This window comes from Halichoerus grypus, chromosome 1 (genome assembly GCF_964656455.1).
Source record: "Halichoerus grypus chromosome 1, mHalGry1.hap1.1, whole genome shotgun sequence".
Taxonomy (NCBI): Eukaryota; Metazoa; Chordata; class Mammalia; order Carnivora; family Phocidae; genus Halichoerus; species Halichoerus grypus.
In genome coordinates this window covers 188,171,207-188,184,380 of record NC_135712.1, presented here as the reverse complement: position 1 = coordinate 188,184,380, position 13,174 = coordinate 188,171,207, and the positions used below count along the sequence as shown (strand labels likewise).

The 13,174-nt window shown below is 40.1% G+C and overlaps 1 pseudogene; it reads right to left on the bottom strand.

Annotated features, from left to right (window-relative positions):
* Window positions 1-12,120: 12,120 nt before the first annotated feature.
* On the bottom strand, window positions 12,121-12,557 carry LOC118523085 (large ribosomal subunit protein eL31 pseudogene; annotated as a pseudogene).
* Between the last annotated feature and the right edge of the window lie 617 nt (window positions 12,558-13,174).

Sequence of the window (13,174 nt, the reverse complement as noted above, 5' to 3'; positions counted from 1 at the left end):
GAGAGATGCAGAGCTTCCACGACCGGCAGAAGCTGAAAGAATATGTGACCACTAAGCCAGCCCTGCAAGAAATATTAAGGGGGGTTCTATAAAAGGAGAAAGACCCCAAGAGTGATATACAACAGAAATTTACAGGGACAATCTATAAAAACAACGTCTTCACAGGCAACATGATGACAATTAATTCATATCTTTCAATAATCACTCTCAACCTGAATGGCCTAAACGCTCCCATAAAACGGCACAGGGTTGCAGATTGGATAAAAAGACAGGGCCCATCCATATGCTGTCTACAAGAGACTCATTGTGAACCTAAAGATACGTCCAGACTGAAAGTGAAGGGATGGAGATCCATCTTCCATGCCAGCAGACCTCAAAAGAAAGCTGGGGTAGCAATTCTTGTATCAGACAAATTAGATTTTAAACTAAAGTCTGTAATAAGAGACACAGAAGGACACTATATCATTCTTAAAGGGTCTATCCAACAAGAAGATCTAACAATTGTAAATATCTATGCCCCCAACATGGGAGCAACCATCTACATAAGCCAACTGTTAACCAAAATAAAGAGTCATATTGATAACAATATGTTAATTGTAGGAGACCTCAATACTCCACTCTCAGCAATGGACAGATCATCTAAGCAGAAAATCAACAAGGAAACAAGAGCTTTGAATGATACATTGGACCAGATGGACCTCATAGATATTTACAGAACATTCCACCCTAAAACAACAGAATACTCATTCTTCTCGAGCACACATGGAACTTTCTCCAGAATAGACCATATACTGGGTCACAAATCAGGTCTCAACCAATACCAAAAGATTGAGATTATTCCCTGCATATTCTCAGACCACAATGCTCTAAAACTGGAACTCAATCACAAGAAAAAATTTGGCAGAAATTCAAACACTTGGAAGCTAAAGACCACTCTGCTCAAGAATGTTTGGGTCAACCAAGAAATCAAAGAAGAACTTAAACAATTCATGGAAATCAATGAGAATGAAAACACATTGGTCCAAAACCTATGGGATACTGCAAAGGTGGTCCTAAGGGGGAAATACATAGCCATCCAAGCCTCACTCAAAAAAATAGAAAAATCCCGAATTCACCAACTAACTCTACACCTTAAAGAACTAGAGAAAAAGCAACAAACGACACCTAAGCCACGCATTAGAAGAGAAATAATTAAAATTAGAGCAGAAATCAATGAATTAGAAACCAGAAACACAGTAGATCAGATCAATGAAACTAGAAGTTGGTTCTTTGAAAGAATTAATAAGATTGATAAACCACTGGCCAGACTTATCCAAAAGAAAAGAGAAAGGACCCAAATTAATAAAATTATGAATGAAAGGGGAGAGATCACGACTATCACCAAGGAAATAGAAACAATTATTAGAAATTACTATCAACAACTATATGCCAATAAACTGAGCAATCTGGATGAAATGGAGGCCTTCCTGGAAACCTATAAGCTGCCAAGACTGAAACAGGAAGAAATTGACAACCTGAATAGGCCAATAACCAGTAACGAGATTGAAGCAGTGATCAAAAACCTCCCAAAAAACAAGAGTCCAGGGCCTGATGGATTCCCTGGGGAATTCTACCAAACATTCAAAGAAGAAATAATACCTATTCTACTGAAGCTGTTTCAAAAAATAGAAACAGAAGGAAAACTTCCAATCTCATTCTATGAGGCCAGCATTACCTTAATCCCCAAACCAGGCAAAGACCCCATCAAAAAGGAGAATTTCAGACCGAGATCCCTGATGAATATGGATTCCAAAATCCTCAACAAAATCCTAGCTAATTGGATCCAACAATACATTAAAAGGATCATCCACCATGACCAAGTGGGATTTATCCCCGGGATGCAAGGGTGGTTCAACATTCGCAAATCAATCAATGTGATAGAACACATTAATAAGAGGAGGGAGAAGAACCATATGGTCCTCTCAATTGATGCAGAAAAAGCACTTGACAACATACAACATCCTTTCCTGATTAAAACTCTCCAGAGTATAGGGATAGAGGGAACTTTCCTCAAACTCATAAAATCCATCTATGAAAAACCCACAGCGAATATCATCCTCAATGGGGAAAAGCTGAGAGCCTTTCCCTTAAGATCAGGAACACGTCAAGGGTGCCCACTCTCACCACTGTTGTTCAACATAGTACTAGAAGTCCTAGCAACAGCAATCAGACAACAAAAAGAAATAAAAGGTATTCAAATTGGCAAAGAAGAAGTCAAACTCTCTCTTTTTGCAGACGACATGATACTTTATGTGGAACACCCAAAAGACTCCACCCCCAAATTACTAGAACTCATCCAGCAATTCAGTAATGTGGCAGGATACAAAATCAATGCACAGAAATCAGTTGCTTTCTTATACACTAACAACGCAACTGTTGAAAGAGAAATTAGAGAAACGATTCCATTTACAATAGCACCAAAAACCATAAGATACCTCGGAATAAACCTAACCAAAGAGGTAAAGGATCTATACTCTAGGAACTACCAAACACTCATGAAAGAAATTGAAGAAGACACAAAAAGATGGAAAAATATTCCATGCTCATGGATCGGAAGAATAAACATTGTTAAAATGTCTATGCTACCCAGAGCAATCTATACCTTCAATGCCATCCCGATCAAAATTCCAATGACATTTTTCAAAGTGCTGGAACAAACAATCCTAAAATTTGTATGGAATCAGAAAAGACCCCGAATCGCCAAGGAGATGTTGCAAAAGAAAAACAAAGCTGGGGGCATCACATTGCCCGATTTCAAGCTATATTACAAAGCTGTGATCACCAAGACAGCATGGTACTGGCACAAAAACAGACATACAGACCAATGGAACAGAATAGAGAACCCAGATATGGACCCACAACTCTATGGTCAAATAATCTTTGACAAAGCAGGAAAAAACATGCAAGGGAAAAAAGACAGTCTCTTCAATAAATGGTGCTGGGAAAATTGGACAGCCACATGCAGAAGAATGAAACTCGACCATTCTCTAACACCATTCACAAAGATAAACTCACAGTGGATGAAAGACCTCAATGTGAGACAGGAATCCATCAAAATCCTAGAGAAGAACATAGGCAGTAACCTCTTTGACAACGGCCACAGCAACTTCTTTCAAGATACATCTCCAAAAGCTAGTGAAACAAAAGCAAAAATGAACTTTTGGGACTTCATCAAGATAAAAAGCTTCTGCACAGCAAAGGAAACAGTCAATAAAACAAAGAGGCAACCCAGAGAATGGGAGAAGATATTTGCAAATGACACTACAGATAAAGGGCTGGTATCCAATATCTATAAAGAACTTCTCAAACTCAACACCCAAAAAACAAATAATCAAGTCAAAAAGTGGGCAGAAGAGATGAACAGACACTTCTCTGAAGACATACAAATGGCTAACAGACACATGAAAAAATGTTCATTATCATTAGCCATCAGGGAAATCCAAATCAAAACCACACTGAGATACCACCTTACACCAGTTAGAATGGCCAAAATGGACAGGGAAAGAAACAACAAATGTTGGAGAGGTTGTGGAGAAAGGGGAACCCTCTTCCACTGTTGGTGGGAATGCAAGTTGGTACAGCCACTTTGGAAAACAGTGTGGAGGTTCCTCAAAAAGTTAAAAATAGAGCTACCCTATGACCCAGCAATTGCACTACTGGTTATTTACCCCAAAGACACAGATGTAGTGAAAAGAAGGGCCATATGCACCCCAATGTTCATAGCAGCAATGTCCACAATAGCCAAACTGTGGAGAGAGCTGAGATGCCCTTCAACGGATGAATGGATAAAGAAGGTGTGGTCCATATATACAATGGAATATTACTCAGCCATCAGAAAGGATGAATACCCAACTTTTACATCAACATGGATGGGACTGGAGGAGATTATGCTAAGTGAAATAAGTCAAGCAGAGAAAGTCAGTTATCATACAGTTTCACTTATTTGTGGAACATAAGGAATAACATGGAGGACATTAGGAGAAGGAAGGGAAAAATGGGTGGGGGGAATTGGAGGGAGAGATGAACCATGGGAGACTATGGACCTGAGAAACAAACAGGGTTCTAGAGGGATGGGGGGAGGGGGGATTGGTTAGCCCGGGGATGGGTATTAAGGAGGGCATGTACTGCATGGAGCACTGGGTGTTATACCAAAACAATGGATCGTGGATCACTACATCAAAAACTAATGATGTATTGTATGGTGACTAACATAACATAATAAAATTTAAAAAAAAAAAAAGAACTTCAAAAAAAAAGTCTTTCATTTGGTACAATGTTGTTTTTCTTTTTTTTTTTTAAAGATTTAATTAATTTATTTATTTGAGAGAGAGAGAGAGCATGAGCAGGGGGGAGGGGGAGAGGCAGAGAAAGAGGGAGAAGGAGGCTCCCCGCTGAGCAGGAAGCCCAATGTGGGGCTCCCTCCCAGGACCCCAGGATCATGACCTGAGCTGAAGGCAGACATTTAACTGCTTAATCAACTGAACCACCCAGGCGCCCCTGTTTTTTCTTTTTAATTTCCCTTGAGACTTCCCTTTTGGCCCATGGATTAGTTAGAAGTGTGTTGCTTAGTTTCCAAGTGTTTGGAAATTTTTCTGTTATCTTTCTGATATTGGTTTCTGGTCTGATTCCTTTGTGGTTGAAGAACATGCTCTGTATCATTCCAGTTCTTCTAAATTTGTTGAAGTTTGTTTTATGGCCCAACATGTGGCTTACATTGGCATATGTACCATGGGCACTCACAAAGTGTACATATTATTCTGCTCTTTTTGTTTTTTTAAAGATTTTATTTATTTATTTGACAGAGTGAGACATAGCGAGAGAGCAAACACAAGCAGGGGGAGTGGAAAAGGGAGAAGCAGTCTTCCTGCAGAGCAGGGAGCCTGATGTGGGGCTCAATCCCAGGACCCTGGGATCATGACCTGAGCCAAAGGCAGACGCTTAATGACTGAGCCACCCAGGCGCCCCCATATTATTCTGCTCTTGTTGGGTGGCGTGTTCTATGAATGTTGGTTTGATTCTGGTGGTTGGTGGTTTTCAGTTCTTCTATATCCTTACTGATTTTCTGTGTAGCTGTTCCATCCGCTAAGTTTTCAGGTGTAATTGTGGATTTGTTCACTTCATCTTTCAGCTCTATCATTTTTCATTTCATGTATTTTGGAGCTGTGTGTGTGGCACCTCAGTGACAGCCTGGCGAGGTTGGGGCTTGGCTCCTCACACCATCAGTGCAGACAGGGATAAGGGTGGGGCAACAATTTCTTCTTTACAGCCATTGTTTTCTGAAAGTTTTCTGTCTTGCTAGGCTGTCCTTTTCCTGGTCCTTTGGTTAAAGAAAACAGGCTTTCCCTGCGGCTCATTTGATTTGCATTGGTGGTTTGGAACTGCCAGTTTCTTCAGCAGCTGTCTGGGACATATGAGAGAAAAAAGAAAGCCTAAGGGGACTCACCGCCATGTTGTTATTTGGGTCCTGAGGTCCCTAGCCAGTCTGCCTTCTCTCCACCTTTCATAGTCTTCTTAGATTTGTTTTAAATTTGTAATATAATATGCTATAGCATAATAATAATTATATAATATATAATTTATATTTCTAATATACATCATATAACTATTATATTACATTACATTACATTATTTCTACGGCTTTTCCTTAGAGTAGAAATAGGGTAAAGTATGTTATTCCATCTTCCCAGAAGCTGAAGTCTTCATGTCAGGAAGTATGAAAAAGAAATTTCATACAGACAACTAGTTATAAAAGGTTAGACGAGCTGAAAAGCTAAACAGAGAACAGTGAAGCCACCCCACGATTTGCAATAGCAGAAAGCAGCTACTACCAGAGGACAGGTGGTACAAAGAGAGTACATAGTATTACCAGAGCCCAAAAGCTGGAGCTGCTCAATGGGACATTGGACCAAAGAGGGAAGGGGTATCCCACAGAGAGCATGAACCATTCAGGAGATACAGCCAGCGATGGACTGTCATCTCCACCCCAGGTAGAAAGAGAGAGAGAAAAATACATTGGCTTGTCCCCTCCTCCTTCCCTCTAGTTCCCTTCCAGTGCCTCCCAGTGGCCAAACTCAGGCACAAGCCACTTGTCAGGGGAGTTAGGGAAATACCATTTGTAGGGGTTGGCAATCTGGACACCGAACAGAGCAGAGGCAGACAGGGAGCAGGTCTGAAGGGGAGCACGTACATGATTGGCACAAGGATGAATAGTTATTTCAGAAGTGCCTTAGATTTGGAGTTGAGAATCCCTAATAGAAGGATGGCATAACGGCAAGAACACAGTATGTCAGAGGCCACAGGAAAATATCATTATTGGGTGGCTCAGTGTGTGCTGGGGGAGGAAGATGACCATCCTGGCATACCCAAAACATCCAGATGATTTCCTGAAAATCCATCCACTTTCCTCTGGCTCTCACTACCTAGCTTGAAGGATAACAAACCCCCAATATTTGTTCTTGTGACTATGCTATCTTTAGACTCCAGTGTTCTAATAACTGGGGGGGGAAATAACCCTAGAGGTATTAGGTGTGTCTCCTTCAGTGATCCTTCTTCATGATGTGTTTTCTTTTCATTCATTAGTGAAAGCAACTGCATGTACAGTGTTTTTCATGCACCTAGGTGATCTGAGTAGAAGTTGACTATGATACCACTTTCAGATGGGTATATGAAATTATAAAGAGCATCAAAAATGCTCTGTTTGAACAGGGGAAAGTCAACATTGCTACGAATAGATGTTCTATATCTAGAAGTCTCATGGGTAGATCCATCCACAGAGAAAATCAACGGGCTTCAGATGGACGACTACCACTGTACCAATGATACTAATTTGATGGCAACTCATGAGCAATTTCTTGGAAAGGGTCTAGGATAAATTTAATTCAGCAGAATCTGTGGGGTTAATAACAGAGAATGATGAAGAACTATAGCCAAGTATTTTCAAGAATGCTTTCAAAGAATCCATTTTAATGAACAACTACTGTATTCATCAAAATTCTTATCCTTTTATTATACTTGGAAAATATATTTTGGAAATGTATTTCTAAACCTGGGAGGTTAAATCAACATTTTAATAAAAATATTGTATAACTCAGAGTTGTTAGGATACCTCTCTTGGTGCTGTAGGGGGTTTGGTTAGTTAGATACTATATGAAGGAACCTATGTACAGGACAAATAAGCTATGCCTGTTCTCACAAGTAACAGCTTTGATTGACAGTTTTTTCCTAATTAGTACAGCAAACTATAGCTGACTATACTGGTGTTGGAAGCCCAGTACAATAAATTATCCTTCAATTGTCATTCAAAGCAAAGTTCAAGAAAGAACTAAACATTAGGCAGGGGGAGAAAAAGCACCGTACGCATGGTTTATTAATAATGTACAAGAATGGCCAGCACAGTACTTGATTGAGATGGAGGTGACAAAAGTAAATTAAAATCTTGAGACAGTTTTTGAGATTTGGAATATTAATTAGAGAAAGCAATTGCAGAATACTGGCATGACCAGGCACACATTTGAAATCTTGTTTGTAGTTCAAGAAGCCCATTTTTAAAAGCACACTTCAGAGACTGAAAAGATGCATCCAGAAAAGAAGCAATTAAACTCATTCAGAGCTGGAAGATGTTAGGTCAACTCAGCACAGGTAGTACAAAAGGACAGGGTGGTCATCAGGACGCTCCAGGAAAACTACCAGCACAGCTACTTCTGTGGGTCTCTTTTAGTGGTTTTTGTTGTAGGTTGTGGTTTTCGTTTTTGTTTTTTGTTTTTTGTTTTTTGCAAAGGCCACTTTAAAAACACAAATACAAGAAAGTCAGTTACAAGCATGTAGTGTTGCAAACTATTATGAATTGCCTCTTTCAAGCATAAGTGAAAGAAAGGCCATTTCTGCTCTGGTTAAGCAAATCATATCTGTCTACAATAGAATTAGAGATGCCACAGACTGGGTAGCTTGGCTTTATTTCTGTGACAGGATGTCTACTCTGCAAAAATAAAAATAACTAACATCTTTGAGAGCCTTCTTGTGTACCCAGCCCTGCAGTAAGCTTCTAAATGCTTTAGGCTCTCCAGAACATAAGTGGCAGGAAGGCAAGGAAATTTCCCTGTGTTGTTTTGTCCCATGCCTGGCACACAGTAGGCACTTGATAAATACATTATCAATGCATGATGTTTCTCAATGAGTAAATTTTTTTTTTAAAGATTGTATTTAGGGGAGCCTGGGTGGCTCAGCCATTAAGTGGCTGCCTTTGGCTCACGTCATAACCCCAGGGTCCTGGGATCGAGTCCCACATCGGGCTCCCTGCTCTGCGGGAAGCCTGCTTCTCCCTCTCCCACTCCCCCTGTTTGTGTTCCCTCTCTCGCTGTGTCTCTATCAAATAAATAAATACAATCTTTAAAAAAAAAATAAAGATTGTATTTATTTATTTGAGAGAGAGAGAGCATGCAAGTGAGCGGAGGGGGCAGAGGGAGCAGGGGGGAAGGGAGAGGGAGAGAGAATATGAGGCAAACTCCACGCTCTGCATGGAGCCTGACATGGGGCTCAATCTCACAGTCGAGAGATCATGACCTGAGCCAAAACCAAAAGTTGGATGCTTAACCAACTGTGATACCCAGGCACCCCTCAATGGGTAAATTTTTTTCTGTATGTATTACTTTAGTAATCTGAAAAAATTCAATTGCATTTTTACTACCTCTTGGTAGGCATGCCCTTGTGCAAAGTCCCTCTCCTTGAAGGTTGCCTGGATATAGTCACTTACTTGTAATAAAGAAGTAATGGAATGCCACTTCTGAGTTTAGGTTACAACATGACTCGGATTTCCTACTTGTCTTCTAGCTCTCTCTGATGGAAGCTGGCTGCCATGTTGTGAGCTGCCCTGTGAAAGGGTACAGGTGGCCAGGAACTGAGGAGACCTCTGGCCATCTTCCAGTGAGGAACTGAGGCCCTTAGTCCAATGTCCCATGAGCAACTGGATCCTGCCACCACATGTATGAGTGAGCCTGAAAGTAGATTCTCCAGCCTTAGTTGACTCTACAGATGACTGTGGTCAGCCTTGGCCATGTAATCTTGTGAGACATCCTGAGTCAGTTACCCACCCAATCCATACCTGGATTCCTGAGATACAGAAACTATGAGATAAAAAGTATTTCTTGTTTTGAGCTAAGTTTGTGTAATTTATACACAACTATAGATAGTTAATACATAAATCTACAGAAAAGTGGTCTTTTTTTAAGTTGGGTTTGGGGTGGGTTTTTGGGGTTTTTTAAAAAGATTTTATTTATTTATTTGAGAGAGAGAGAGAGCAGGAAGAAGAGCAGAGGGAGAGGATTAAGCAGACTCTGTGCTGAGCATGGAGCCCAATGCAGAGCCCAATCCTAGGACCCTGGGATTATGACCTGAGCTGAAATCAAGAGTCGGTTGCTTAAACGACTGAGCCACCCAGGCACCCTGGTGCTGTTGGTTTTTTGTTTTTGTTTTTGTTTTTGTTTGCAACAACATTCTAATTTTCTACCTTCAGCTCTTCATAGAATCAACTACTATTTCTCAAAAATTGACTGCTCTGGCAATGTGGTAACAGCTGCTCCTTCCATGACCAAAATATGGAGGCAATATTACAATTGAAAATTTATTTTCCCATTCTAATATGCTACCCTAGCATATTGACAAAGTGGGCTTTAAACCGTTCCTAGAAAATTATAATTAAGTCCAAATTCTAAAAATACTTTAAAATCCATTAGGTTAATTCAACACAACATTGTACATATCATAACGATACTAAGCATGAAAATTGATCTTCAGACACCTTCCTATTGAAGTGAAAATGGGCTCTATCTGGTTCTATCTATAGTATAATGACATCCATCTGTTTTCTTCCTTAGAGGCAGACAACAGCCGTATAAATGAGTCCCAAGGATTCACACCATTTCACCATTCCATTCTAAATACAGTAGTCCCCCCACCCTTATCTATGGCAGATACATTCTAAGACCCTCAGTGGATACCTGAAATCATGGATAGTACCAAACCCTTTATAGTGTTAACCCTTGAACAACACAGGTTTGAACTGCATAAATCCACTTATATACAGGGTTGTTGTTGTTGTTGTTGTTGTTGATACAGTACAGTATTGTAAGATATTTTCTCTCCCATATGATTTTCCTAACAGTTTTTTTCCTCTAGCGTCCTTTATTTTAAGAATACAGTATATAGTACATATAACATAAAAATATGTGTTAATCAACTGTTTATGTTATCAGTTAAGGCTTCCAGTCTAACAGTAGGCTATTAGTTAAGTTTTTTTTTTAATACTTTATTTATTTATTTATTTATTTATTTGAGAGAGAGTGAGTGAGACGGTGGGGGTGGGGAGCAGAGGGAGAGGGATAAGCAGACTCCACGCTGAGCATAGAGCCCGACACGGGGCTCGATCTTACAACCCTGAGATCATGACCTGAGCCAAAATCAAGAGTCAGATGCTTAACTGACTAAGGTACCCAGGCTCCCCACTATTAGTTAAGTTTTGGGGGACTCAAAAGTTTAGGCAGATTTTCAACTGTGCAGGGGGTTGGTACGCCTAACCCCATGTTGTTCAAGGGTCAACAGTATACTGTTTTTTTCCCTATACATACATGTGTGCCTATGATACAGTTTAATTTATAAATTAGGCACAGATTAACAATAATAATAAAATATAACAATTATAACAATATCCTATATAAAAGTTATGTGACTGTTGTCTCCCCTCTCAAAATATTTTATTGGAATGTACTCACCCTTGTGTGATGATGTGAGATGATAAAATGCCAACATGATGAGATAAAGTGAAGTGAATGATGCAGGCATTTTGACCTAGTGTTAGGCTTCTACTGACCATTGGACAATAAGTCAAAAAGGAGATCACCTGCTTCTGGACCATGGTTGACTACAGGTTAATTAAAACCATAGAAAGCAAAACCAGAGATAAGAGAGGATTACTATTTGGATAACATCCTGTTTTCTCGCCCCCAAGTTCCAATGATACCTATATATTACAGCTTGCTTTTGTACTACCAGTGTTATAAACCCTTAAATTTTATAAGTTACATCTAATACTTTAATGGAACCAAAGAGAAATTTTTTTTATTAACATATATTATTTGTTTCAGGGGTGCAGGTTTGTGATTCATCAGTCTTCCACAATGCACAGCGCTCACCATAGCACACACCCTCCCCAATGTCCATCACCCAGCCACCCCATCCCTCCCACCCCCACCACTCTAGCAACCCTCAGTTTATTTCTTGAGATTAAGAATTCCATGTATCAGTGAGATCATATGATACTGTCTTTCTCTGATTGACTTATTTCGCTTAGCATAATACCCTCTAGTTCCATCCATGTCATTGCAAATGGCAAGCTTTCTTTTTTTTTTTTGATGGCCAAGTAATATTCCATTGTTTGTTGGGAGATTTTTGATGACTGCTTCACTTTCCTTAGTGGGTTATGGGTCTGTTCAGGTTTTCTATTTCTCCCTGGTTCAGTTTTGGTAGTTTATACATCTCTAGGAATGCATCCATTTCTTCCAGATTATCTAATTTGCTGGCATATAGTTGCTCATAATATGTTCTTATAACTGTTTGTATTTCTTTGTTGTTGGGTGTGATCTCTCCTCTTTCATTCATGATTTTATTTATTTGGGTCCTTTCTCTTTGCTTTTTGATAAGTCTGGCCAAGGCTTTATCAATCTTATTAAATTCTTTCAAAGAACCAGCCTCTAGTTTCGTTGATCTGTTCTACTGTTCTTTTAGTTTCTATTTCATTGATTTCTGCTCTGATCTTTATTATTTCTCTTCTCCTGCTGGGTTTAGGCTTTATTTGCTGTTCTTTCCCCAGCTCCTTTAGGTGTAGGGTTAGGTTGTGTATTTGAGACCTTTCTCGTTTCTTGAGAAAGGCTTGTATTGCTATATACTTTCCTTTTAGGACCACCTGTGCTGCATCCCAAAGATTTTGAGCAGTTGTGTTTTCATTTTCATTTGTTTCCATGAATTTTTTTAATTCCTCTTTAATTTCCTGGTTGACCCATTCATTCTTTTTTTTGTTTAATAGCAGTTTTATACCTTTATTTGACAATCAGCGATTAGTTCTCATCCACATTAACTGTCTGTAGATTTTTGAAAGTGGTGACAGGTACATAGGTAACCAGTGTGTAGAGCTTGTTTGGTGAATCTTCATCCTCGTTACATTTTCTGGACAATCACACACGGATACGGTATGGAACATTCCTTATTCCTTTGGCCCAGACAGCTTTGTTGAGCCTGGTGTCAATGCACACATCTGGAATTCCCATCTCCTTCATGGCAAATTTCCGGATCTCTTTGAGTGCCCGAGGCACACGCTTCTTGAAACCTACTCCATGGATGCGCTTGTGAATGTTGATGGTGTATTCTCTGGTCACTACCTCATTGATGACAGAACGGCCCTTCTTCTCGCCACCCTTCTTCGTGGGAGCCATTCTTCCAGGCCCTGGCTGGAAAGGAAGAGCACAAGGTATTGTGGGAGAGGGAAAGCAGCATCACAAGTACTGACCCATTCATTCTTTAGTAGGATGCTCTTTAACCTCCAAGTATTTGAGTTACTTCCAAACTTCCTTTTGTGATTGAGTTCTAGTTTCAAAGCACTGTGGTCCGAAAATATGCAGGGAATAATCCCAATCTTTTGGTACTGGTTGAGACCTGATTTGTGACCCAGGATGTGATCTATTCTGGAGAATGTGGAACCAAAGAAATTTAATCTTTGACATTGGAAGGGTGAAAGAGTGCCAACCACACTGAATCCGTCTTTGGCCCTCCATCTTGTTCATGCCCATGCAATGACCTTGGTCGGGGCTGTGTGCTCCAGGCCCCTGTGGAGATTAATGTATATCCTGACTGGAATGTGGGAAGGCTTGTTCTGATCTTCCCTAAAGTGGCACACAGAAGGCTCCACTCTAGATAAGTACCTGTGACCCCACCACCATGCCCTTCATTCCACAAAAGCTGGGGATTAAGGTCTGGATTGGGCAGAGAATGGGGGGTAGAGGATACCTGTGTACCCCCTGGATCATCTGTCAGCCCAATCCCCTCTATCAGTAAGTTATCCTAAATAAAACTCTGTGTAAATGGTATGGAG